Source organism: Mustela nivalis, assembly GCF_964662115.1.
Source record: "Mustela nivalis genome assembly, chromosome: 16".
In the NCBI taxonomy this organism is placed as follows: domain Eukaryota; kingdom Metazoa; phylum Chordata; class Mammalia; order Carnivora; family Mustelidae; genus Mustela; species Mustela nivalis.
The window spans coordinates 12,863,154-12,884,944 of record NC_139035.1 but is presented as its reverse complement, the minus strand read 5'-3'; the positions used below and the strand labels follow the sequence as shown (position 1 = coordinate 12,884,944).

At 53.9% G+C, this 21,791-nt stretch overlaps 1 protein-coding gene across 2 annotated transcripts in view; it reads left to right on the top strand.

Annotated features, from left to right (window-relative positions):
• PACC1 (proton activated chloride channel 1) overlaps positions 1-21,791 on the top strand; it is a 442,395-nt gene that overhangs the window by 43,103 nt on the left and 377,501 nt on the right. For both annotated transcript variants that reach the window (XM_082702480.1, XM_082702481.1), the window contains exon 3: positions 1,458-1,633. The gene's annotated coding sequence lies outside the window, so the exon portion shown is untranslated. The remainder of the gene's footprint in view (positions 1-1,457; positions 1,634-21,791) is intronic.

Below are 21,791 nucleotides of genomic sequence, written 5' to 3'. Positions count from 1 at the left end.
GATGGATTTTCATCGTGATGTGTGTATAACTCGGTCAGTCCACCAACCACTCATTCATCAAAGAAACAGTAATTCAGATTTATTAGGCATCATACATGCAGTGGCCCAGGACCACACTGCTTCTAGGTGTCCACCCACACGATCCTGCAGCAGGATTCTTGCAGGGTTATTCATGCCGTCTACATTGTCGTCTTTCATCTGTATTTATTCAACAAATGGCGTTACAAAAATCAACAGCAGGGAATCCCTGTTCTCAAGGCTCACAGACCTACAAACACGTCTTCATGCCACACGGTCAGTGCCGTGCAAAGGAACGCAAAGCACTGTAGGAGGGCACAGGTGGTCTCCTAACGGAAGGAAGGTGACCCGACCCGCGTTGACAGGCAGATGGGGCGTGAGAGAGAGGGAGACCAGGAAGCAAGAGAGAGAGGTTCCTTCCAGAAGAGGGAACAAAGGCTCAGAGATTAAAACCTGTCTCTGCCAGGACTCGGGGAATGTGTACACGGTGGCCAGAGAGCTTGGAGCCACATGTCCCCCCACACTCCACCAGCTGTTGGCACTTCATCCTCCACCAGAATGGAAAACCGCCCCCTCCAAGTCCTACCCATTCTCGAGACGCACTCGAGACCTCCTTCCTTCAGGAAACCTTTCTGGGCTATGTGTCAAACAGATGGGCGCTTCACTCCCTTCCATTTTGTACATTGCCATTCAAAACTTATAAGAAATCTCACCTTCCCACCAAAGTGTAAACTCCTCGAAGATAGGGACTATGACACACATGTACTCCCAAATGTGTGGGATCCTTCGAGAAAGCTCGTGCCGCACTGTGAGTGCTTGTTGAAGCCACTCTAGCCCAGCCTGGGATCTCTAAAAGCAGAGTCCCAGGCAGCGCCCAGTCATCTAACCTCAGGCGGTGACCGGTGAGTCTCTTCATACGTGACTTTGTCCTCACACAACATCTGCTAAGACACAGTGTCATAGGTCTGTGATAAGCATAGACTAGATGCCATTAGCCTGATTTCAGGATTCCTAGAGAAGAGAAAAGTAACCATGTTACAAGGAATTTAAAGCGATCCCCGTTAGAAGTGCCTGACTCTAGTCAACCTTGGAATTTACTGTTAGTAAACGTCTCACCCATGGAAAGAAGAAAACATTGCCACCTGTGAAAAGCCCTGAACTTGTAGACAGAAGAAGCAGGTCTTTAGTCCGTCTCTACCTGCATGAGCTGTGTGACTCTGGACAAGTCACCCATGCCCTTTTAAACCTCAGTGTCGCCAGTCTTTAAAATGGGAATTATAATGCCTCACAGGGTTATAACTACTCTCATAGGGCTATGGTAAGAATTAGAGGTGGTAATGATGTGAACAGGATTGGTAATATGTGAATCGTTTGAAAATTAGAGAGCGCGCTCATTTTTAGCATAAATGAAAGTTCTCTTCCCTCTGTTTTATTCCCAGCATTCAGAATCCAGACACAAGCTCTCCACGGGGAAGTACATGCACTGTGCTTACTTTAAGGGGAGAGAGTGTCCATCATCTCACACCCAGGAGATCTACGGTAACCACCATGTCCGCGACTTAGATGTTGGAAGAATCACATCTGTAGTCCTCCAAGGCAGCATGGTGCCTGAGAGGTAAGGTGCCCCGCTTTGCTCGGTATCCTAGTGGAAAGGCACCTGCTCAGAAAACTGCCAGACTCCTCTTCTCCCAGGGAGAATTCTGTGGTCCAGGGGAATCCCCTTCTGAAAGAGGGTCTGCTTAGATTTGTCAGGGAAAGTCGTTAAGCAACGCAAACAACAGAAATGAGCCCCAAACCAAAGACCGTAAAAAAGAAGACTGACGACGACACTGGAAGGAGAGGCAATTCTGTCTACCCAGCAGGCACCGATCTCACCTCCAATCAGAAGCCTGGAGTCAAAGCTTGTCTCTGGTACAGACTGGCTGTGTGGCTTTGGGAAGCTTACCCAACCTCTCTGATTCTCCAAAGTTGTGCTTTGTAAAATAAGCATAATGATGCCAGTCTTCTGGTATTAAGGATTACATTCGTATGAGTTTCACAAAATGGAAAATGCCTTGTGATTATGGAGCTGATTTTAAATGTACTGCCTAAAGTAAGCATTGAGAACAAGCCACATGAACTGTGTGTGTGTTGGGGGTGTCCATAAGCTTGCCCACCAGGGGGTCTTAAGTGGGATTCTAAGAACCACCTGAAGATCTGAAAAGGCATCTCCTGCAGATGAAGGGTGTGTCCTGAAAGCCAGTTGGATTCCATGGGTGACTACAGGCCACCCTCCAGTGGGTGGCTGCTGTTTGGGGGCTACTGTGTGGGCCCCCACAACCCCCCGGCCCAGGGACAAGGTGGGGGACCTGGCCGCACCGCTCCCATGCCTTCCTGCACTCCAGGCTCTGTGGTTCCCAAGGTGCTTCCTTTTGCCCCATCTTTTAAATTTTCCCGGTAAACCTGTTAGGCGAGCTGAGCAGATATAAACCCTGTCTTCACTCACATACACCTTGGGATGACTGGCCTGAGGCCACAGAGCTCAAAATGACAGTGCCTGGAACCCTAGCTTGGAGGGTTAGCTGGGATTTGAGCCCAGGTTTTTAAAAACCTTTGCCAATAGACCAGGCCTTGAGCCCATGAGCCATGAGCCCGAGCTTAACCAAAGCCCTATGGGTCCCAGTCTGTGAGGTAAACAGCCCCCCACAGACACAGCACACAGCGTTTCCTGGCAGGCCTGGCTGTCCCCAACATCTCTTTCTACTCGTGGCTTTTTATTTCCTTGCATGTGTCTCCAAGGGGACCAGCAGGGACGTGCCCTCCCCACCGTGGTCCTCGCTCCCCGTGTGTAATCGGGGCGCCCGTGCTGGCCCCGCATGGTGATGAATGAGCTCCTTCAGGCAAGCCGGCAGTGACTGAAGCCCGGCCAGCCCCGCAGGCTGCTCTTGGGCAGTGCCGTGCCCTCAGATGCGATTAGCCCCGTGTGTCACCGTGCTTGGCAGCAGTTCCTGGAGGCAGGGAGGCCTTTGTTTGCGCCATTGTCTTGTCAACTGGCTGTAACTTCGTTTGGCTGCCAGCCGGCGTGGCCTTTTGCATCACCCTAACCTGCTCTCTCCTCCCTTGGGTCATGGTCAGTCCGTCATCCCGGATTTTTCAGGGAATATCCAGGGTGTGCTTGTGAAGCTCCCGCGTCTTCCCCCAGAGCAGCTTTGAATTCATGTTGTGGACCATGAACACATCCTGCGTGGTCCGGGAGGCGGGCTTCCTGGGACCCCCCAGCCTCACCCCGGCGGGTACAGAGGAGGAGGAATTGCGCGTGGTAGACAGGCTCTCCCTGCTGCGGAGCGGGGCCACACTCAGACATTCAGTGCTTCCACACCGTTTAACTGAGCACCTACTGTGTGCCAGGCCCTGTTCTAGGCAATATTGCAATAAAGTAGTGAGTGATAAAGACGAAAAGCCCCTGCTTTATGGAGCCACATTCTGAGGTGGGGAAGGGAGCAAGAAGAAATGAAAAATAGGTTAAAAGATGCAATGGAGAAAAACAGCACAGTGAAGAAAAAGCAGGCAGCAGGAGATGCTGATGGGAGCGCCCCCCATGTGCCCAGTGCAGAGTAGACCCCCGGCTCCGATCTGGCCAGGTCCTCAGAGCTGGGTCTGATTCCCAGGTCCCCAGCTGTGGGTGGCTGGAGCTGCTAGGGTGGAAGGACCCCCTCCAGGTACCCGCCGACCCCGCCAGCAGGGCTACACCCCACCAGCTGGACTCCACCCTGCGCAGCCCCACCCAAGCCTGCCCAAACCTCCTCTTCTCCTCTCTTTCTCCCTCCTCCCACCCACACATACTGACTTGGCAGCCGTCCAGACCTTGTTAGTCCAGGCTGGGGGAGACAGACTAGCCAACAGACCGTAGCACGGCTAAGATCAGTGACCCGGCAGGGCCTGTGCGCGAGCTGTGGAAACCCCGAGGGGGGCAGGGTCTTCGCGGGGGGCTGTCCTGTGCACTGGAGGATGGTGAGCGGCCTTCCAGGCCTCCACCCACCGGTTGCCCCTAGCACCCCGCCCTGAATGATGAAAAACCATCTGCACACACTGCCAGGTGTCCCCTTTTGCAAAGTGCCCTTCAGTGGAGAACCACTGGTTGAACTCAACCTCATTCAACTTTTTTGACCAAGAAGCACCTTTAGCCGGGAGGGAGGGGGCTGTCTCTCCATATGGCATGTACCCTGTGCCGTCCTAGACACTCGGGGTAGCGCTGCTTCTGGACGAAGCCAGTTCCCTGCCACAGCGTCCAGGGCCTTGGGCTCTGAGCCTGGTGTTCGAGCTGCGGCTCCTACCACATCTGTTTCTACCTTTGCCTCACAAAGACGGACAGTTCGTCATTGCCTGTCCACACTCTGCATTACGTGTCCTGGGCCTTCGCTCGGCTGCTCCTGCCGCCTGCAGTGCCCCTCCCACCTTGCCTCCCCTGGTCCACAGGTTCATTCTTCAGGGTTCCCCTTGGGCTTCATCTCCTGAGGGAAACTGTCCCTGAAGACCGGACAGGGCAGAGAGGCCGACTTTGCTCCTCAGCTCCCAGAGCACCTGGCCTCGGTCTTTCCTTCCTCCGAGGCCTGAGACAGGCCCGAGAATACCTCCATCCTGCAGTGTGCGTGGCTGGGGTCCCCTCGTGTAGGGAGTGCGGCAGTCCATCTCTCCCACTGGACCTGCAAAGCAGAGACTCTCGTCTTTTCCTCTCTAGAAGCTGATAAATTGTCCGGCACAGAGCACGTTCTCAGTCAGGGTCACCAGGAATCAACAAGTAAATAGAAAACAAAGACGAGTGTGATAAAGGGAGTGAGGACAAGAGAACACAGGCTTGAGGAGGGAAAGACCCAGGAGGAATATTCTTTTTACAACTCAGGAAGGGATGGCGAAGCCACCTGTCTCGTTTCTTTCTCCTTTGGGCTAAATGCGTCCATTGCCTTAACCTTTTTTTTTTTTTTTAAAGATTTTATTTATTTATTTGACAGACAGAGATCACAAGCAGGCAGAGAGGCAGGCAGAGAGAGAGGAGGAAGCAGGCTCCCCGCTGAGCAAAGAGCCCACGCAGGGTTGGATCCCAGGACCCTGAGATCATGACCTGAGCCGAAGGCAGAGGCTTTAACCCACTGAGCCACCCAGGTGCCCCTTTTGCCCTTTAACCTTTAATCTCACACCGGTCTCCTTTTCCCGCCCTCTGACTGAACATCTTTCTTTGTCGTTCACATCCTTCCATGCCTTCTCCACCTTTTCCAGAGGCTGCTTTTGTGCTTCGTGTGTGTGGAGCAGCAGGAGTGCACGGCCTGTCTCCCTCGAGCCAGAGCATCCCTTCCACTTAATTAGCCTGAGATTCCACAATTCCCTGAGCCTCACCCTCCCCCTGCCTGGTAGCTGCCAGAGGAGCAAATTATTTTCACAGAGAAGAGAGTGGAGAGAATGGAATTGGTGATTATGCTAATTATTTCCTTTTCTGTGTCAGGGACTGCTCCTCAGGGAGCCCACGTCTGGGGCCAGGAGGGTGGGCAGGGAAGGGGCGATGAATGTGGAGGATGAAGCCCTGGGCTCTGAGCTGGGGTGTGGAGAGTCTGCACTGGGGAGACACCTGAGGGATGTGGCTTCTCCACAGAGTTAGGCTCTTCAGCTGTGAAGGGGGCCTGCACACGTTCTGGGCTCTTTCATCCACAGCATGACCTGTGAGGGAGACACATCTCCATTTTATAGGTGTTGAGGTGTGAGGGAACAGTCCACAGGTGGAGGGACAGTCCCGAGGTGACCTGCCCTAGGGGACAAACACATCAGAGAGGGGATCATCGTTCCAACCTAGACCGTGTCACTGCCAGTCCGGATGGTTTCCCTTGTCTCACAGCCCCTCCTCTTGGTGGACACATGGGAGCAGTGATGGCCGAGGAGGGAGTGTTGGGGCCAGAGGCCCTTTAGCAGCCCTGGTGCTGTACGGCCTGGGCCCAGGACGCAGCTGGCCAGCCTGTTGCTCTCTGGTGGGCAGCTGCCTTCAGACCACTTGAATTAGTGCTGTCGGGTTCTGTCACACGTTCCTTCTGTCCAGCCTGCCTGTGCCGCCCTGCCTCTGCTCTCCACACAGCAGCTGTCTCGGGCGCCATCCGGACCCCTCACCCTTCAACAACCCATCAAGGTCCTGCCACGCTGGTTCTGTTTGTCACTGGGGCTGGCTGGTGTTTGCCAGTCAGCAAATGTCTGTTGAGGGCTGGGCACAGTTCTGGGTGATGGAGGTGCAGGGCAGGATGAGGCCGAGCTCCTGCTCTCAGGGACACCGTCCCCACCTCGGGGAGCAGGGGTGGGACACGTGTAGTTGGGCGAGAGACAGAGGACCCTGTGCGCCCCAGGAGCTGCCTTGCTGTTTAATGAAGTCTGGCCCCGCTGCAGACTCTCCAGAGGCAGCTCTGAGGTGGAGAGTCCTGTGGAGGCTGCTGCCGGGGCTGGTGCCACCTCTGTCCCCAAACCATGCGCGGAAGCAGCAGGAGATGCCCCTCACGGACCCCCTTCCTCCGCCAGCACAAAGAAACTCCGGGATGCTTAGTGAGAGACCCAGGAGGCTCCTGAAGGGACGCAGGGTCTGTCAGTTCTGCCCATGGTGGGGGTGACCGTCCTGTAGCCTGGATGTGGTTCCCAAAACTGAGTGCTGTGGCCCAACTTCAGGCCACCCTGATGGGAGGCAGTAGGTAGAGAGCGGAACAACACAGGCGAACACCTAGGTGCCGACTAGCGCCAGTGACCTGACCACTCTGTGCGTCATTTTCCCCTGTATGTAGGAGCCGCGGGAGTGAGAGTGGATTAAGGGAGACATACAGCTGACAGCATGGAAGGCACATGGCACGGGCTCAGTAAATGACAGCTCGGCTGCCTCATAGCACCTTACAGCGGAGGGCCTCCTTCTGCCTTCTCAGTCATGCCTCCTCAGCCACTGGCCAGAGTCCAGAGAGTGAACAGCCCGGGAAGGATGCAGTGACAAAAACACTCGACCACATCCGGAACGTCTCTGGTGCGGCTGGTCCTTGACCGGGGGCTTCCCCTGGGAGCTGCTCTGTGGGAGAATAAACCCAAATCCTGCCTCTGCTGTGCCTCTAGCGGGGTCTTGGGGAAGTCACCCAAACTCGCCCAGCCTCAGTTTCCCCCCTATCAACTGTGGATAGTACCGCCTCCCTCAAATACTAGTCGAGATCATTAAGTAATGTAAGGTAGGAGTGGCTACCTTTTTTTGCTTGCAATAAAGCATGAGGGGACAGAGAGCCAACAGGAAGCCGAGGGAGGTGGTCCTGAAGCAGAAGGAGGCAGGTGACCCTAGACGGGAGTCTGTGATACCAGCAGCTACACTGAGAGCACTCGCCGTGAGCTGGCACCATGTGGGAGGTTCTCTTCCTGACGTACCTCACTGAATCTTGCAAAATCCTCATGAACTAGGGATTATTCCCATTTCACAGATGAGGAAAGCAGAGGCTGGAGCAATCAGGGAACCTGCCAAAGGTGGTCTGGTTTAGAAGTGGCAGAGCCAGGATCCAAAGCGGAGCTGTCTACCATCACAGCCCCAACACAGTGCTGCCTGCTGGGGGTGAGGTGCAGGGTCTGTCCTGGGCCTGAGGAGCGAGTTTCTGCGTCCCTCACTGTAATGTGGGCGTCGTCATTCCAGCTCCGCAGGACACCTGTGACCTAGACTGGGTGGTCCTTGCCCCTCTCCAGTCTTCTGCGGGAAGCACTTTATAAGCAGATTAGTTCTCTGCCCTGCTGCCTGGAGCCAGATCTCTTGCCATGCCAAATTGTTGGAATGGTTCAGTGACAAGTGTGTTATTAAGAAGAAATTTATGACGCCTTATTCAGAGTGAGTCACCGAATCCCTGTGGTGAGAGGCGTGGGGAAGGGGCCCTCCGCTGAGACAAGCTACCTTGGGGACCTGGGCCCCAGCAGCCCTGGGCCTGGCTACGTCCCCAGACCCCCACTAGAGGGTCAGCACAGACTGGGGACGAGGGTGGATGGGGCATGGGGTGGGGAGACAGCCTTCCACCTTAGGGAAAGATGGTGCCCTGCGCCCTGTGGTGGGTTTGCATGGACCTCACAGGGGCCATGAGGGGCTCCAAGACTGTGCTCATCGGGACAAGAAGCCACGGCCTCCAGGAAAGTCAGAGGGAAGTCTCAGGGGACAAGAGCCAGGAGCCAGCCTGGGGAGGGGAGGTTTCCGGGGCCATGGAGTTGGGAGCAGGGCAGTAGGAGGACTGACACTCAACCTGGGTGAGTGGCGGGAAAATGATCACCGAGCCTCCGGCAGATCCGCTAAAGGAATTGGGGGGAAATTGCTTTAAAAAGAAACTAAGAAACAGGAAAGAGGTGTGGGGGTGACTTATTCTCATATTATCTAAGCAATAGAATTTAGGTGACTATTTTGAAATCTGGAGTTAAGAGCAGGAAAAACAAGCTGCCGCTGAGTTGTAAGTGGTGGTCTCTGGGGAGCAGAGAAGGTCGGGCTGGCTTCTGCTGTGTCTTTCAGCCCTGTTGGATTTTCCACGATGGACGTTGGTCACGTGAATAAGACCATCATTAGTTTTTATGTGGAAATCAAGAGTGTGGGCTCAAGAGTTTGATCACCGTGTTTAAATCTCTCTGGACCCTCGCTGGTGGCAGGCCTGGGTAAGCCCCAGCCTCAGTTTCCCCATCTCCCTTGCAGAACTGAGGTGAGGACCCGACATCATTTCTGTACGAGGCCCAGCACAGAGTACGTGCTCAGTAAATGATAGCCTTTGTGGATTTTAAGATTCCTGAGAAATGCCATGGTAGAGAGTGAAAGCAAAATCCACTCCCCAGGGTTTGGGAGGAGTCGAGAAAGCCTGGAGAAATGTCACCCTCGTGTATTCCAGGAAGCTGTCCAGCTGCTGCTAAGCCTGCAGACCTCCGGCAGGCCCCCACCCCATCTGCTCAGTATCTCAGTTACTAGCGGCGCACGGTTGGCTTCCAGAGCGGGTTGGAAGGAGCTTCGGGGGTGCCGGGAGCAGCTTTTTCACATAAAAGGCCTGATTCATTCCCAGGGGACTTCTGGTGGGCGGGTTTCCTTCTGACACAATTGTCCCACACAGAAAGTTGCCACCGCGGAAGATGGGGCATTCCTCGTGGAGCTGGGAGAAGGCGGGAGCATGCTGGCCTCAAGCAGGGGGTCCTGCCCCCCCATCTGCCTGGGTCCTGAGCTAGAGCTGCCCACAGGGCCCTGGTGTCCCACCCACCCACGGGGGCCTCAGAGGAGGGCGTGAGGCTGAGGACGCTGACCCCCTGGCCTCACTATACACACGTACTCATTTAAACAAATATATTGAATGAGGAAAAGGCTGGAGAGAGAGACCCTAAAACGTTAACCACACTCCCGAGTGGTGGGATTTGAAATGCTTTTCACTTCTTCTTGCTTCTCTGTATATTTCAATTTTTGTACAGTAATCATACATTCTCTTTGTTCTCAATTAATAACAATCAGAAAGAGCAAGGTGGCGAGTCCGTGAAAGGGGAATGGGTGCGGTAGGAGACCTTAAGCTTGAGAGGTTCAGTAACAGCTGGGAACATGCGGGTCCTCTGGCTGCCAGGATTTCTAGAATTCTGAGAGCCGGCTTGGGGCGGGGCGCAGGAGGGTTGTTGAGGCAGGATGAGAATAACGGGCTCGTGTTTCCCCACCACCTAGCACCTGCTAGGTGCTGCTCTCTCACTCAGTCCTTACCGTGACCTCGTGACATAGGCTCAGTCGTCATCCGCACCGGACAGATGGGGGATGGGAGCTGGAGAGGCAAGCACTTGCCCGAGGGGCCAGCTGGCGCTTGAGCCCCAGCATCCAGCCGTGGGCGCTGGGCCGGCCACCTCCACAGTGCAGCAGCCGAAGGAACACGAGCCAGAGAGCGCGACGGAAATGCTTCTGTGCCAGAGAGTCCCATTCTCTTCCTGAAAAAAAGCTCCTCTTTATCTCCCCGAGGTCTTCCCAGTGGGAGAGCAATTTCGCAGCCATGAACTTAGAAATCCACCACTTTCAGGGGTGCTTGGGTCACTCAGTCAGTTAAGCATCTGACTCTTGATATCAGCTCATGATGTCAGGATCGAGAGGTTGAGCCCCCTGTCGGGCTCCACGCTCAGTGTGGAACCTGCTTAAGAGTCTCTCTCCCTTTCTCTGGGCTCCTTCCCTGCTGGCGTGTCTCTCTCACTCTTAAAAAAGAAGAAAAGAGGGAAGGAAGGAAGGAAGGGGAAAGTGGGAGGAAGGAAGGAGAAGAAAAAAGAAGGAAAAGAAATCCACCACTTCCCGCTTGCAGCTGAGGCTCCGCTGGTATCTACCGAGCATTTCCTCGGGCAGAAAACGTTTCAAATGTCCTCGGTCATCTGTTGATTTCCCTTCTCACTGTGTCTGTCAGTGTCTCCCTCCACGTTATACCGAGAGTTCCCGGAGACCAGGGATCTCATTCACTTGGCTGGTGGACTCGGTACCATCAGCGTCTCACCCTGTGTTCCCAGATCGCTGACTGTTGTGTACCGACGATGTGGCCCTGTTCAGTCAGTGAGGACATGGAGACTCAGAGAAGTTAAGGAAAGCACTCGAGATCCCGCAGCGGATGAATATTGGAGCTAGGTTTTGAAATCGGATTCTGACTCCAGGAACTGTGGCTCACACTCACCCCCTTGGAGAGTCCTGTCTCAAGGCAGAGTGTGTCACAAGAGACACACCTGTGGCCATCTGGGAACTGCAGCGGCCGACCATCTTAGTGGGCTGCGGTCTAGGGACAGGGGAGGACGCAGCTGGGCCTCAGGAGGACTGAGGAGGTGTTGAAGCCAAGAAACAGAGTCACTGACAGGAGAGAGCACGGAGTGGTGGTCATGGGACCCCAAGCAGGTTAAGACCCTGAGCCTCAAGTGGAGGCAGTATCTCAAGATTAAATCAATACGTACACAATACTTAATACAGCAGCTAGTCCATGACAGGGGTGTGTGAGTGTGGGGGGGTGTGGGTGTGCGTGTGGTGGGGTGGGAGAAACGGCACCAAACTGGATAAATATCTTTGCGTGAGGACCCAACCACTTCCGCGTTCTGTGTCACATGGAGAGTATGTGCAAATCCCCAGCAAGGGGTCCTGTAGCCACCCTGGTTGCGTAAAAACTTACCCCCAAATGTAATGACTTGAAACAACCACTGTCTTTTTGCTTACGGTGCTGTGGGTTAGTGATTGAGGCTGCGAACGGTGGGGCGGTCCTGCTGGTCTCACTAATGGGGCTGCAGCCCACGAGGCTGGCAGCGGAGGTGGATTGGTTGAGGGCAGTCACTGTCGACGTTTGGGACTGGATAGGACTTCATTTTGGGTACGCCACAGGCACTGTGAGAATTTTGCAGCCCTGGGCTTCTACCCACTCAATTCCAGCAGCACCCCCATGCCGCCAACACCATATACAATTAGGACAACTAAGAAGATCTCCAGACATAGGCCATTGTTTTCTGGGGGATGGAAGTGCCCTCTGGCTGAGGACGACCGGTCCCGAGGAACCAGCACCCAGACTTCCTGACAGTAGGTGTAGCAGGGGATGGAGGGCGGCCCCAGCAGCAAGAGAGCGCATGTCCCCGTGCTCCTGTGCCTTCTCTGGCATCACACTGGCTGATGTTCCATTGGCCAGAGCAGACCTTATGGTCAAGCCCAGAGCCAGGCTGAGCAGGGGCTGCACCCGGGCGTGGGAGCGGAGGCACACTGGTCTGGAGCGATCACGGTAACGGTGACCGCAGGCACTTGTCCACTGTGACAATGATGAGTGTTGCCTGTGTGCACACGGCACGGGGGGGAGGGGGTGTGTGACCTTGGGCAGGTCTCTTTCTCTCCGTGACCTCATCTGCACAACGAGGGAGGGGCTTTTTCCTGGGTGGTCCCTCGCCTCAGTTTCTCAGATGTGCTGAGAGTGAGTTGATTTCAGAGAGGCAGTGCCGTAGAAGCAGGGAGGCCTGGGGCCCTGCTCTGAGGGGAACTCTCCTTGGTCCTAGAGCACCCCAAACTGGCCCTTCCACATGGCTTTCCCCAGGCTAGAAAGCCTTGGATTTTAAAATACAAACAGGACAAAGTGGTTTACAATCCTGCAACATCTTGTGGTTCTCAGAAAACATCTCCATGCTCCTCTAGGTGAGATAATGTTCAGATTTTCAGTGTCTTGCCATAATAAAGTCTTAGTTAACTGTGCAGGGCTGGTGACCCTTTTTGGAGGGAAAGGAACTCTGTCATACAGGAGCCCAGGCCGAGGAGGTGCTTCCCCCTTGACACGGAGCTTCCGTGTTACCCTTGGCGATGACATCCTACTGGCAGAGGAAAGGAAAGGCAGAGAATCACATGGGAAGCAATCACGAGCCAGACCAGAAGTGGCCACTTCCCTCTGCCCACTGGCCACAGACCAGAGCTCAGTGGCCATGCAGAGGGGCAAGAGCTGGAAGTGAAGGTAGCTGTGAGCCCAGGAAGAAAGGCAAACAGACTTCGTGAACTCAGAGTAGTTTCTGCCACAAAAATACATTCCTTATGTCTCCACAAGGTCCCTGATAGGAAGGGATGTTCCTGTGCGTTCCCCACTGGGGCTCTGTGTGCAGGGACAGAGGGACATGGGCTTACCTTTGAGCCCAGCCTGGTGCTTATTATTAGCACGGTGAGTTTGAGCAAGTGGCTTCAAGCCGTTTCCCCATCCATAAAATGAAGATGATAGTAGTATCCAAAAGACACATAGTAAAAATTGTGTGAGCCAAAAATTCAGGTAAAATGCCCTTTGGAAACTGCAAAGCACCATACAGTGCCCCTGCTCCCACTGCTCCCCATCTGGGGAGGGCACCCCCGTCCACACCCCCAGGCCTCCTGCAGCCTGAAGGGAGTGTCTGCCTGGACAGTCCCTATCTTCCACAGTCCGGATCCAACTCAGGTTCCACATTTTCCTTGATGGGTCTAGCGAGACAGAAGACTTGCTGTCTCCCGTGCGTGGTCCTTGTGTCCCCTTCTTCAGAATTTGTCTCTTTGAGTCCATGTGCCTTTGAGTTTGTTCTTCCTAAATGCCTCTTGGGTTTCCTTGTGCATCATCTCTCCCTGTGTTGCACAGCGGAGTGTGACCCCAACTCTTTGATCCAGGAACCTCCGCCCCTTCTGAGTTCTTGTCTTTCCCACTTGGAAACGCTGTCCTGCTCCTACGCCATGCTACAAGTTGAGTTGCAGCACATGGGCCTGGGTGCTTGGGGCGGCACACAAGACAAGACTCAGCCAGACATGGTCCTGGCTCTTGGGGGGCTTTCTGACTGCCTAGGGGGACAGCCACCAATACAAACAAGTACCCAGCCACAGAGAAGTGCCTGGAAACTGAGTGCTAAGGAGAGGAAACAGGCCTGGATTCTGCGGAGAGGCTTCCCAGCAGAGGTCAAGTGAACCAGACATGGCCTTGAAAGTTGCCAGGAGTACCAGTGGGTGGAGAGGGAGAGGGAGGGCCCCCCGCAGAGAAGCAGGTGGTCTAAGGCAGCATGCGATTCAGGGGTGCGGTTCATAGTCCTTCAGGATGGCATTCCTGCTGGCGCATTTTTGCCTCCCCAGCCATTCCCAGCCACAGGACAGTTTCTGCTAGCCCGCGGTGAGTGTCCATGTTGCCCGTGGTGAGTGTCACAGGGCCACTGAGCGTCGGGGGCACCAGGCTGGGGGTGCTGGGAAAAGCATACCCACCCCTGGGTTCGTAGAATGCCCATGGTGTGTACTCTAAATGAGTGATGGCAGCCTCTGAAAGGCGTCTGGGCCTGGTCTCAACTGTCGGAGCCTGTGTGATCTGACGCAAGGCACTTCTCCCCTCCAGGCCTCAATGTCCCCTCCTGTCAAGTGGGTTGATCACAAAGGCCCAAGGGACACCGTTGGCAAGAAGACGAAGCCCATGAGCTACAGCGTCAGGACGCCGGGTCCAGATCTCCAACTGCCCGAGGGGCTTCGGGTAAGTAAATTAATCTCTCTAAGCCTCTGGGTTCTCCTGCTCTGAAGGGAACAACAATACTGCAGCACCTAATCAGAACAGCAGAAGTGGCATCCCAAGAACTCTGCAGCACAAAACTTGGAGCGTCATTACGGTGAGGCTAACCAGAAGCCGCAGAGATTGGAGCTTCTCATGGCCCGTGTGAATCCAGCTGTGACGAGGTGTTACAAGCAGGGTTCCTGTGGATTCAGTGTGTTTATACACACGCATGTGTGCGCGCACACACACGTATATTCTTTCTCTGGGTAGATATGTGAACACATGTAAGATGCTAGCACGGCGCATGTGCAATGGGAGTGACTAACTGGTGGCAGGAAACCAAGAGCTTCCTGGCCGGGCTGAAGCATGGGGTCGCCGAGGACCACTCCGTGCGTGGGCTGACGGGACATGTCAGCGAGGGACTCTGGCAGAGCTGAGCCCACACTGTCCCAGGCCTGGAATCCCGTCAGCCTGACTCCACTCTGCTTCTGGGCCACTTTGCTCAGTCCACAGTTGGATCTAGAAATCCCAAGGGGGGAAAAAAAAAAACCTGACCTGGGCATCACCTGTGAGTGAGTCAAGAAAGAACTGTTTTTCATGTTCCCAAGAGAACAGCAGGAAGACATGTCAGAGACCACCCTCCTCATTTTCTATAAAAATGCTCGAAATCATGTGCATGATCATTTCTCATGGGAGAAAAGTTAAGCTTTTCTTTTTTTAAGAAAGCAGTGTCTGAATAAAACCAGCTCCTGGGGCACCTGGGTGGCTCAGTTGGTTAAGCATCTGCCTCCGGCTCAGGTCATGATCTTAGGGTCCTGGGATCCAGTCCCCACATTGGGCTCCACACTCAGGGGGAGTCTGCTTCTCTCTCTCTCTCTCTCTCTGCCCCTTGCCCCATTCGTGCAACCCACCCCTCTCTCTCTCTTAAATAAATAAGTAAAATCTTAATAAATAAATAAATAAATAAAAGCCGGCTCTTCCCACTCCAGCCCAGGTGAGAACCCATTGGCCCTGGCCCACCCTGCTGCATGGTGGGGCCCGCGGGAGGCTTGCTGGGGCAGGGCCGCCAGCTCTCACCCCTCCCGGAGAGCAGCAGCATGAGGCCATCCACAGATGCTCCTGCACTAGGGAGCTCAGTCAGGTACCGGAGTCCCACGTGCATCCCACACTAGACCTAGCAAGGGCTTTCTGCTACCATCTGGGCTCACCTGCATTCCACATCTTAAAAGCAGAGGTATCAGAGTGGGACGGAAAGCCAGAGAGCCGCCCCCTGCCCTGCCCTTTACAGATAAAGCACTGACGCCGGGGGAGGGGTTCACCGTGCCTCCCTGGCTGATTCTTCTCCGTCCTCTTTGTCCTTCCTTCTCACTTCCCAGTCCCAGAGCGCAGCGCGTGGACCTCCCACACTGTCACCCAGGCCTGTGGCTTTGTGTGCCACACATGTGGGGCCCACTCTCAATTCTGCGGCTCCGCAGCCCGGACTCCCTGCAGAGCTTCAGACTCCTACATCCAACTGCCCACTCGGCGCCCCCTCTGGGACGTCTCATGGGCATCACTCTTAGCGTGGGTCCAAACTGAGTTCCTGGCCTTTCCTCCTCCCACACTCGGCTCCATGTCAGCTCTTGGCAGTTCCATCATTGCTCAAGCCCGTACCCTTGGAGTCTCTCTCGGCTTCTGTTTCTAACAGGCTCATTCCCAAGCCATCAGCAGAACCACATACCTGTGACTTTGGGCCACCTCTTCCCACCTCCACCCCCACCAGCCTGCCGTGAACCACTAAGGGCCCTTGTTGGGTTTGCTGTGGTCTCCTTCACGCTCTTTCTACTTCCACCCCTGGGCCCTGCAGTGTTTTGTGAACTCGGCAGCCAGGCTATCCTGGGAAGATGAAAGTCAGCTGAGTTCCCTCCTCAGCTCAAACCCCATCCATAGGTGGTCCTTGTCACCTCTCCATGGAGGCCCTAGCCCCCTCCTGCTCACCCCACTCCAGCTGCCGTGGCCCTCAGCACACCAGGTACACCCCCACCCGGAGGCCTTGGCATTGGCAGCTTTGCTGGGACACTTGCCCCCATCCCCGGTGTCTGCCTGCCTGCTCCCCTGCCTCCTGGAACTAGCCTCACTCCCCATCCGTATGCAAACACCAAATTGCTCCCCCCCATTTTCTGTCACCCCTTTTTACTTTATTTTTCCCCGTGACACTGCCCACCAAACATACTGTGTACATTATTTATTTTGCTTATTATTTTTCTCCCCTAAATGGAATGTAAGTTCCCTAAGGGTGGAGGTTTTTTATCAGGCACACAGTAAGTGCTCAATAAATATTTGTTAAATGCAGGAAAGAACAGCAGTCAGTGGTTCTGGTGTGTCCTTGTCCACATTCCCGAGGACCATTGCACTTAGCCGATGACAGGAAGAGCAAGAAAACACCTTAGATCAAGTCCAGTTCCCCCTTCCGCTGAGAGAAGTTGAGGCCTAGGGAGGGAGAGGATATCCCCCCAAATCACAGCACACTGACTTTAGAGGTGGCGCTGGGACTGGGTCCCTCCATCTCCCAAGCAGAGCTCACGCTCTGGTCTCCCTGCCACCCACGGCTGGAGGTCACCCCATCCTGATGGCAATTTCCAACCTCCTGAGCTGAAAATAAGAATAAGGAACTACAGAAAACGGAGAAATGGCACATGGGAGGGGGTATTTTTAGCTTTGTGGGTTTCTAAATACATACATATATAGAAAGGTCTGTAACTCTGGCTATATATAGGTATTAAACCAAGAAGCAAGTTGAGGGGTGGGTCAGCTTCTCCGGGGGTGGCTGCGAGCCTGTTGCGACACGAAGAGTTTTGCACCAGAGTGGCCGATTCCAAGGAAACTGGCCTGCTGAGTCAGCTGGAAGCTGCACTCCTCACGTGAGGGGTTCAGAAAGAGTCTGAGGACTTACAGCCTCCCTGTCCTCCTCTTCAGTCAGCCAGAAGCACCCGTGAAATTCCAAGGCCCACCCAACCCAGTAACTGAGTAAGGCTTTTAGAGTCAAAATCCCCCCCGTTTTAGTCAAAAGCCTCATGGGGATTCTGAAGAGGGTCACTGAGCAGAAACCTTGAGCCCCTGCCCCCAGCTGACAGAGACACTTCCCTGGGCTCTGGTCCCTTTGGCCACCAGGAATTTTCCCAGACCTCAGACCACGCTTAAAATCTGAGGCCTGGGTCAGCATGGGGCACTTCCCTTTAGCAAGACACTGTTCACCACTTGTGATCTCATTTCATACAATTTACCAGGGAAGTACTTTTATAATTATCTGCATTTTACAGTTGGAGAAACTGAGGCACAGTGGGTAAGTAATGTGCCTGGGTCTCAGCGTAAGGGGCAGATCCAAGCAGTCTAGCCACACCATTCCTGGCCCCAACCACCAGGTTATGCCGCCCTGGCTGGAGGGCAGGGAGCCTGGGTCAAAGCCCAAACTGTGTGGCCTTCCTTCATTTGAAGTGTTTACTGAGTGTTGACTATGTGTGAAGAATTCCTGGGCTCTGAGATGCGTGGCTGGGCCCAGGGCCAGATGCCACAAATCTTCGGTGGGACGTTGAGCTAGGTGATGGGACAGCACACTGGCTGTCCGAGGAAGGTGCATGCTGGCAGGCCTTTCCAGGCCTTTCCTCCCACCTGGGGCAGCCTGAGGGAGGCATCCTGATTCACGCTGTGGAACCAGGAGCAAGTGTCTGTCTGCAAGGCAGGAAAAGGCCCTAGCACTGGAGTCGGAGCAGATCTTCCCGTCGCGCAGATTATGTTATAGTGGGGAGACACAGACAGTGACCACAAATAAATGAGATAATTAAGATGGTTATAAGGGAATCTAAACAAAACAGGGTGAGAGGTTGTTATAGGTTGGACTGTGTTCCCCCAAAAAGGTTCATGTCGAGGTCCTGCTGCATGTGGCCTTATTTGGAGAAAGGATCTTTCCTGCGGTCATCGAGTGAAAAGTGAGACCAGGGTGGGCTCCAATCCAGTATGACTGACGTCCATAGAAAAGGGGGAAATTTGGAGACACATACACAGAGAGAATGCCCTAGAAGATGAAGCTAGAGATCACAGTGACCCACCTACAAGCTGAGGAACAGCCAAGATTGCCCCAAACCACCAGAAGCTGGAAGAGAGGCCTAGAACAGATTCTCTCCCTGTGCTCAGAAGGGACCAGCTTCTCCGACATCTTTATCGTGGGCTTCTAGCCTCAGAGACTGTGAGAAAATAAATCTCTGTGGCTTAAGCCACCCGGTCGGTGGTGCTTGGTTACGCAAAACCGAACTGACAGAGGGACGGAGCGTGTGTGGAGAACAGGGTTACTTCAGGTAACACAGGGGACGAGGCCCATCTGAGGGGGGGACACACGGGCTGAGTCCTGCGCATGGAGAAGAAGGCTGTCGGGGAGATCTGCGGAAGATCCACACATGGAAATGGACTTCGGCGCTTCTATAAGGGGAGGGTTGGCAGGGCCAGGAAGCTGGAGCAGGGGGGGTGAGGGCGGAGAGGGTCAAGGTGAGATGAGATGGAAGGCAGGGGTCAAAGGAGGGCCGTGGGACATGGGACATGCTGGGCATGTGGGTTTCACGCGAACTGCAGTGGGAAGCCAGTGCAGGGAGTGACGTGCGACCCGACTTTCCCCTTCAAACGCTCCCTTGGCTGCTTCGTGGAAAAGGCACTAGGGGGTTGGGTAGGTGGAGATCAGTTAGCAAGTGAGGCTCACGTTCCACGGAGAAGTGCGAGGGAGGGATGGTCTGGGTGGTGGTAACTGGAGAAACCCAGTAGGACTTAGCAGTCCTGGGATGGGAGGAAATCGAGGCACCGAGGAGGACCCCCGGGATTTTGGTCCAAGCAACTGAAATAGCAGCAGCGCCTAATTTTTACAGTGGGAGAAGGAAGGGGGGCCGAGGAGGGGGCTCCTTGAGGGGGAAGACCGACAGCCAGCTTCCATCCAAATAAGATTTGTAAGATGAGGACAAAAGGAAAATTAGAGACACTGTAACGCTAAGTCATAGTGTCTCTAATTAGAGACATTGTCACCGTGCTAGGACTCCTAGCTGGAGGGAGACAGACATGTAAGCAAATACTAGAAATACCACATACCAAGTAGCTGGCTGCCCACAGCTGAGGAAATTACTCTGAGGAAGTTGGAGAAAAGAGGAAAGGTTTGTGTTTTGTTTTTTTTCCAAAATAACTTGACTTACATAAATGTTGTAAAAATAGTACAAAGAATTCCCGAAGATCTTTCATCTAGCTTCCCCAAATGTTGACATCCTACAGATTTACAGCGCTGTCCTCAAAACGGGAATCAGCATGAGCTCCAAACCTCATTCAGATTTTACCAGTTGCCTCACTAATGTCCTTTGTGGGTCCAGGAGCCAATCCAGGCCCATTCACGGCACGTGGCTGCCGTCTGTCCTTAGGCTCCTCCAGCCTGGGACAGCGGAACTAGCGATGCTGTCGGACGTCCCTCAGTTTGGGTTTGACTGGTGTCTCCTCAGTTTGGGTTTGACTGGTGTTTCCTCAGGTCCTGTGTTTCGGCAACAACGCTACAGAAGTGGGTGCCCAGGTGGCTCAGTCAGTTAAGCGTCAGCCTTTGGCTCGGGTCATGATCTTGGGGTCCTGAACTTGAGCCCCACATCGGGCTCCTTGCTCAGTGGGGAGCCTGCTTCTCCCTCTCTCTTTGCCCCTCCTCCTGCTCATGCACATGTGCTCTTTCTCGGTCTTTCAAGTAAATAAATAAAATCTTAAAAAAAACAAAAACAAACCAGAAGGAGCACCACAGAAGCAGTGTGGTGCCCTTCCCAGCACGTTGCGTTGGGTGGTCCTTGAGGCCGGTATGTCCTATGACCCCTTACTCTGGCTCTGATGCCCTGGGTAGGGCAGTGTCTTTTAGGTTTTCCACCGTCAGGATACCATTTTCATCTTTGCATTTAACAAGCATCTTGTGGGGAAATACTCTGAGATACGTAAACATCCTGCTTCTCATTACATTTTCACCCATGAATGTTTGTTTCCACTGATGATTCCTGCCTAAAACAATCATTACTGTGGGTGTTTGCCAAATGGTAGCTTTCTAACATCTGTTCATTGGAAATTTGCTGTAAAAAAGAGCTTCCCTTCTCCCTTTTATTTATTCAGATACTGTCTAGGGACCCGTCTAGTGACTCAGTGGGTTAGGCATCTGCCTTTAGCTCAGGTCATGGTCTTGGGGTCCTGGGCTCCCTACTCAGTGGGGAGTCTGCCTCTCTTTCTTTCTCTGCTTTCCCTGACCCCACCACCCACTGCTCATGCTCTCTCACGAGAGAACACAATCTCTCTCTCTCTCAAATAAATAAATACATAAAATCTTTAGAAATACTTGTCTATATAGGGATGGACCCATTATTTCTTATTTTGTCTTTAATTTATGTTATAGTCTATTTTGACTATTTATTTTGCTACTGAAATTGCCTCAATTTTGGCCACCTTGAGCCCCATCAGATTGACTCCTGTGTTCAAAAGGCAAGTTTTGAGTTGGGTCCTAAACGAGCCATAGGGGCTGGTCCAAGGAGGGAGAACAGAAGCTTCCAGCCTTGAGATGACCCTGAGGGAAACCATGGACCATCTACACCCCGTGCTCTCTGAGGATGCTGACCGGCCTCTGGGCTCACTATTCCTGACCACGAGGGCCAGACGATGCCGCCGTGTGCCTTGCTCAGGGGGAGACACCTCCACTGACCATCTCCTCCCCACCAGCCCCCCAGGAACGTCCTAGGGACCAGCCCTCTGGGGATGCAAGTACCACAGCTCTTTCCAGCACTGGGCCGTTAGTGCATCTGCCTGGATTTGCTCAAGAGGGGCCCTCTGCCCAGCCCACCGACCCCTCTAGCCGCTTCCTGCCCGCCACGGCCCTGCCAGACTGGTCGTCACTCAGGGCTGTAGTGTCCCCACAGCTTGGCCAGTGACTGAAGGCTGTTCTCCTGACTTCCCTGCCTGAAGGGCTGGTCTCATGGGAAGGCGGTGTGGCTTTCAGAGTTATGGAGTGACAGAACTACATGTCCTAAAGGCCATCTAGGTGAGACTATTGTTTTGACTGGTTTGTAGTCATTTTTTCATCTAGGGCCTCTGTGATGTCTTAAGGGAATACCTAGTAGTTTACGTAGTGGGCAAATGGGGCAGGAAAGTGGCAGGTGGATAACTTGAGTCTGGTCCAGGGGCCTGCCTACAGGGATGGAGCTGGGCCCCAAAGGCAGAATGCCTTATCTGATGTCCCAGGGATGGCAGGGAAGAGTAGGACCCACTGTTAGGACTCCTCGTGTCCTTCACCTTCCCGGTCTGTTCTCCTCCTTGTTTCTCGGCTATTGATGAGGCCACGGTCTGGGCACACTTGTCTATTTCCCTCGTGCCTCAACAGGAAAAGAGGCAGAGGCCAGTCTTCTGGCCCCTTTCCGGGGCAGAGCCTCTGGGCACAGGAGCAACATGGATCCCTCGCCCACCGGGAAGGAGAGCTGTCCTGGGTCGTTCAGCATGAGCAAGGCTGAGGTCGGGTCCAGGCTCACCTTGCGACCTCTCCTGGCTGGAGGCCTGTGACCTCCCCTAAACCCAGCACTGAAGGGCTTGAGTCTGGCCACCTTTTCTGCCTTCATTTATTTGTCCTTCAGGACAGGATTAGAAACAGGATCTCCTCTTTTTCTCTTTCAAATTTCAAATTAAGCTTCAAGACAGGTTAAATATCCACATGATTAAAATTCAAGAAGTACAAAATTTCCACTGTAGGAAGTCTCCTTTCCAACTCTGTCCTTTGAACAC